Genomic DNA, 6,334 nt, shown 5'->3' on the forward strand with positions numbered 1-6,334 from the left:
CATAACCACATCAAAGAGGCAAAGACTCAAAGAAGATCCCTGGTGCAGATCTTTTCTAACTGAAGTTTTCCAAGTCCATTAATACTCTAATAACTAACCTCAATGCATGTAAAAAATCTAAACAGTGCGGCATAAACACAAATAATTTAAATATAATTACACCTCTAGATGAAGAATGTATTAAAACTATAAAAACAAACTATACTGTAGATTAAATAAAAAATATGCACAGAGCGGTTCTCATGAAAAATAATAATAACTTAATTTCTATCTTGAATACCCATAATGCTCCTACAATTCAATTCTGCTCTTCCGAGACATTAAATATGACTTTATTAAATGTTAGAGCATTAACCAACAAGATGTTTTCCATCAACGATCTTATTAGTGATAAGAAAATCTATTTTATTGCACTAAATGAAAAGTGGCTTAGCTCTTATGGTGTGGCTGTTTTAATTTAATCTGTGCCTCCAAATTACAGCTTTGCTCATGCAGATCACCAAGGTGGAAGTTTGTCAAACATTTACTCGAGCCGGTTAAAGTGTAAAGACGTCAGCTTTGGCAAATTCAAGTCCTTTGAATATCTTGCTGTTGTTATTCATGTAGTTTCTCAGTGTCTAGTATTGTCCGTCTATAGACGCCCCTAAATACAATGCATCTTTCTTTGAGGAATTCTCAGACTTGGTGTCAATTATAATTATGAACTACGACATGTTCCTAATAGTTGGCGACTAACTTTCATATCAGTGTGACCTGAAAGTAAAAGAATTCATGAACCTCCTGGACTCTTTTGATTTGAGCCAGCACATTAGTCAGCCAACACACAAAACAGGTCATACGTTAGATTTAGTAATTACTAAAGGCCTAAAAGTTGATGTGAAGCAGATCGTTGATATTGGTCTATCAGTCCATTTTTTCTTACTATTTATTATAGAAATAATGAAAGAAAAAATCCACGAGAAGCATGTTGTTAAAAAACGCTTCTTTGATTCATCAGCACATTCAAAATTTACAAACATTCTTAGCAACCAGTGCTTACTACAATAGCGAGGATAATGTAAATAGTAAGGTGGAAAATTTTAATACAGTACTAAATTGAGAGCTGCTGCTGACATAGTCGCACCTGAAAAGACAGTTAAAAAATCTTCTAGCACTGTTACTAGAAGATCTTCTAGCACTGCATGGAAGACTCAAAGAGTGTGTGATCTAAAGAGAAAATGCCAGAGAGCTGAGCATAAATGGAGAAAACCTAAACTGATTATCCACTATGAGATATTGAAGGTTAAAACAACAGAATACAACAACACAGTCCATCTCGAGAGGCGGTGTTATTTCTCTAGAATTATAAATAACAATGCTAGTAATCCCAGAGTCTTTTTCTGTACAATTGATCATCTGCTAAACTCAGGTCACTCAATGGAATGCCTCCAAAAGACCTCCAGTGAAATTTATAAGGCTTTTGCTGTATTTTTTAATCAAAAAATTAATGATATTAGAAATAAAATAGTACATCTTCCCAATACTGAACCTCTTAAACTCCGGTACTCCATTATAAACAAATTAAATTCTTTCACCAGGATAGATTTACCTGATTTATATAAAATAATTTCCCAACTGAGGCCATCCACTTGCGTCCTTGACCCAATACTAACAAGTTTTTTCAAAGAAGTATCTAGCGTGCTAATTGATAGTATTCTTGACATAGTAAACTCGTCATTAGATACAGGGGTCTTCCCAGACTGTCTTAAGACTGCTATAGTTAAATCCCTGCTCAAGAAAAATAATCTTGACTCCTTTGCTTTTGAAAATTTTAGACCTATTTCTAACCTGCCTTTCTTAAGTAAAATCCTACAGAAGGCAGTCATTATGCAGCTTAATGACCACCTCAATAAACATGCTATTCTTGATAAGTTTCAGTCGGTTTTCAGAATATATCACAGTACAGAAACTGCACTTGTTCTTTTTTTTAAATTTTATTGATTTTATTAAAATTACACAACATTCCATACAAATAAGTCAATTTTACAAGAATAGGATTGAAAACAAATCAATCCCCACCCCTGAGAAAGAGAGCATGATAAAGAGCAGAATAAAACTTAAACCAGTAAAAATAAGTAAATAGATAAATTAATAAGTGAATATAGGGCGGCACGGTGGCGCAGTGGTAGCGCTGCTGCCTCGCAGTTAAGAGACCCGGGTTCGCTTCCCGGGTCCTCCCTGCGTGGAGTTTGCATGTTCTCCCCGTGTCTGCGTGGGTTTCCTCCGGGCGCTCCGGTTTCCTCCCACAGTCCAAAGACATGCAGGTTAGGTGGATTGGCTATTCTAAATTGGCCTTAGTGTGTACTTGGTGTGTGGGTGTGTTTGTGTGTGTCCTGCGGTGGGTTGGCACCCTGCCCAGGATTGTTCCCTGCCTTGTGCCCTGTGTTGGCTGGGATTGGCTCCAGCAGACCCCCGTGACCCTGTGTTCAGATTCAGCGGGTTTGAAAATGGGTGGATGGATGGATAAGTGAATATAGATAAATGGAGAAGAAAAAGAAAAAAAAGAGAATAGGGAGAGAATCTGCTTCCTCAGTACTTTAAAAGCTTATTCTAAAATGTTATTGATTAGATCCTGCCAGGTTTTGAAAAATTTCTGCACAGATCCTCTAAGTGAGAATTTTATTTTTTCCAATTTCAAATAATATATAACATCAGTTACCCACTGACTTGAAAGGGGAGAGTTAGGATTCTTCCAGTTGAGCAAGATAAGCCTACGTGCCAATAGTGTAGTAAAGGCAATTACAGTTTGTTTGTCCTTCTCCACTTTAAGCCCATTTAGAAGTACACCAAACACAGCTGTTAGTGGATTAGGAGGGATTGTGACACCAAGGCTGTCTGAAAGGCATTTAAAGATTTTGGTCCAAAATGATGTTAATTTGGTGCACGCCCAAAACATGTGACCCAGTGAGGCTGGAACTTGATCACAGTGTTCGCAGGTTGGATCTTGCACTGGAAACATTTTGGACAATTTTAAGCGAAACAGATGTGCTCGATATATAATTTTTAGTTAAATAATTGTATGCTTTGTGCATATGGAGCTTAAGTGAATTCTCTGCATTTGTTAAAGTAGTAAATGACTTGCAGGTAAATGCAGACAGAGGCAGTTTATCTGTACTCATCCTCTTAGATCTAAGTGCTGCATTTGATACCATTGATCACAATATTTTCAGAAATCGCCTTAGTCAATGGGTGGGCCTCTCTGGCAGCGTCTTAAATTGGTACCTGGCAGGTAGAAAATTCTTTGTTAGTTGTGGTAATTATACTTCAAAGACACATGGCTCAATCCTGGGTCCGCTGCTCTTTTCAATTTGCATGCTTCTGTTAGGTCAGATTATCTCGGGGCATAACGTGAGCTACCACAGCTATGCTGATGACACACAACTGTATTTATCAAATACGCCTGATGACCCCAACTCTCTTGATTCACTGGCACAATGTCTTACTTGTGCTTCCTAGTGGATGCATAGTATCTTTCTCAAACTAAATAAGGAGAAAACAGAAATTTTAGTAATTGGCAAAAATGGATATAATGAGGTTATTAGAAATAAACTTTATGCATTAGGATTAAAAGTCAAGACGGAGGTAAAGAATCTGGGGGTAACTATTGACTCTGACCTGAATTTTAAATCACATATTAATCAGATTACTAGGACAGCATTTTTTCACTTCAGAAACATAGCAAACTTTAGACCTCTCATAGCATTGAAAGATGCTGAGAAATTAGTTCACACTTTTGTTTTCAGTCGGCTAAATTACTGTAACACACTCCTCTCAGGACTACCCAAAAAAGCCATCAATCGATTGCAACTAGTGCAGAATGCAGCTGCTAGAAAATTATCTAGGAAAAGAAAATCCAAGCACATCTCTCCAGTTTTGCTGTTACTACACTGGTTACCTGTGTCATTTAGAATTGACTTTAAAATACTACTTATGGTTTATAAAGCCTTAAATAATCTCGATCCATCTTATATTTCAGAATGTCTTTCACCTTACACTCCAAATCGTAACTTTAGATCTTCAAATGAGTGTCTGCTTATTATTCCGAGAGCTAAACTTAAAAGAAGTGGTGAGGCAGCCTTCTGCCTCCTAAAATCTGGAATAGCCTGCCAACAAGAATTTGCCAGGCTAATATGGTGGAGTACTTTAAAAAATTGCTAAAAACTCATTATTTTAACATGTCTTTCTCATAGCTTCATTTTAGTTTAATCCTGATATTCTGTATATGCATTTATTTATCAATATCATTCCTGGTGGTGTAATCCGTACTAACCCCTAAAGAATTATTATTATTATTATTACTTTCTCTTCTGTTCTTTTTCCGGTTTTCTGTGGTGGTGATCTGCGCCACCACCCAATCAAAGCACCGTGATGTCCCTACATTGATGGTTTAAAAGCCAGAAGTCCACATGACCGTCTTCATCAAGTTCTTCCATGTGAACCCTGAATACAATGAGGACTGATTGTGAGGTCATTTATGTTAGGTAGGATGCCTAAAGGGGGCTGGGCGGTGGCCTAAAATCCCCTGCAGATTTTTTTTTTTTTTTCTCCAGCCGTCTGGAGTGTTTTTTTTTGTTTTTTCTGTCCTCCCTGGCCATCTGACCTTACTTTTAATCTATGTTAATTAGTGTTCCCTAATTCTATTTTCTTATTTATTTTGTCTTTTTTCTCTTTCTTCATCATGTAAAGCACTTTAAGCTGCATCATTTTTATGAAAATGTGCTATATAAACAAATGTTGTTGCTGTTGTCAGTGGCCCCGTATGGGAGAAAAGAGAACGGCATTCCAGAGGTGAGCACCATGAAGGAGTGAAGAATAGCTGAGGGTGGCAGAGGTCCTGGTGGACCACGTATAGGTGACAGGACAGTGGAGCTCTGGCCCAGAGCGCCTCAACAGATGACAAAGGATGGTGGTCGAGATAAGAGCCTGAGTGGTAAATGTCAGCTTTGTAGTCTTACATTATTGATGGTGTTTAAACAAGAATTTGTTTCAGAATCTTTGAAAAAATAAAAAATCTCCAGAAAAATGACAGCCTAATTTCCCAAATCACTATCAAAATATAAGTGTAACTGCACCATTCATGAAACAAGCTGCAAGTAACCATGCCCAGAAAATTAAAAAATGTCAACTACTTAAAGAGGAGTGAAGTTAGCAGTTGGGCATCTTATTTTTGTGAAAAATCGTATGGATACTCACTTTTCCAATATGTGTGCAATTTGACAATATGAATCTATACTTGGGAACATTATTGGCCTGGAAGTGAACAAATTCAGTAAGATTTAAAGGTTTTGTTTCACTTTTCTTCTGGTGTCCCATAAATTATTACTATTATTATTATTATTTTCACTTACTTTCAGTATTCCATGGAGGGCTTGGAAACAGAGGTTTGAAACGTATTTGGAGATGTTGGACCTCAGAGACATCTCTGACACTCGCAAACATATTCTGCTGCACTCAGTTCAAACAACACCTACACAGAAATGGTGGCCATTTTTCAGACTCACGCAGAACCTGTCTGATCTTTCGCCATCATGCACGGTTTCCAGGAGCCTCGTGTATAACAGTGCGTATGCACAAAAATGTTGCATACGCCGTTTCCTCTCACACTTTGAGATGTATAAAAGCTAAACTTGCCGTAAAGCCATGCACATTTTCATGGTAGCCCCATACCTTGTCTATGCACATTCCTGCTCAGTTTTGCAAACTGGCAACACCCAGCGTCAAAGCAGTGCTACTGTTTCTGTGTCATTTGCCTTTCTTTTAAATATTCACATCAATGACGCAGGATTTATCAAATATACCAAAATTAATTGCATACCGTTCACAAATTTAATTCATTTGATTGTAATCATTCTGCAACAGTATAATGATGCATGGAATGACCAAACTATTCCAACTACCATATCTGCTTTAGCATTGTCAGAAGGTATCGCAAATGGAAGAAATAGAAGAGAGTGCATATTTATAGATGATGATCATGACTGGTTTCTAAGTTAATTTCGGTTTCCAAGAGCTATCTTCTTGGAGCTGTATGCTGAACTGGCACCAGCTTTACAAACCCAGACTTTGAGGAATTGTGCTCTACCTGATCCTTTATAAGTACTATCCACTCTTGGGTCTTTAACCACAGGAGCTTTTCAACATGAACTTGCTGACCGATTGGGTATTTCACAAACATCACAGAGTCACGCCATGCCAGCTGTAAAGGATGGTATTATCCGCTTGTCATCCAGATATGTAAGATTTCTTTACACTTGGTTGAACTGTGAAACATCAAAGTGCAATTTGCAGCAAAGTC

Source organism: Erpetoichthys calabaricus, chromosome 3, assembly GCF_900747795.2.
Source record: "Erpetoichthys calabaricus chromosome 3, fErpCal1.3, whole genome shotgun sequence".
In the NCBI taxonomy this organism is placed as follows: Eukaryota; Metazoa; Chordata; class Cladistia; order Polypteriformes; family Polypteridae; genus Erpetoichthys; species Erpetoichthys calabaricus.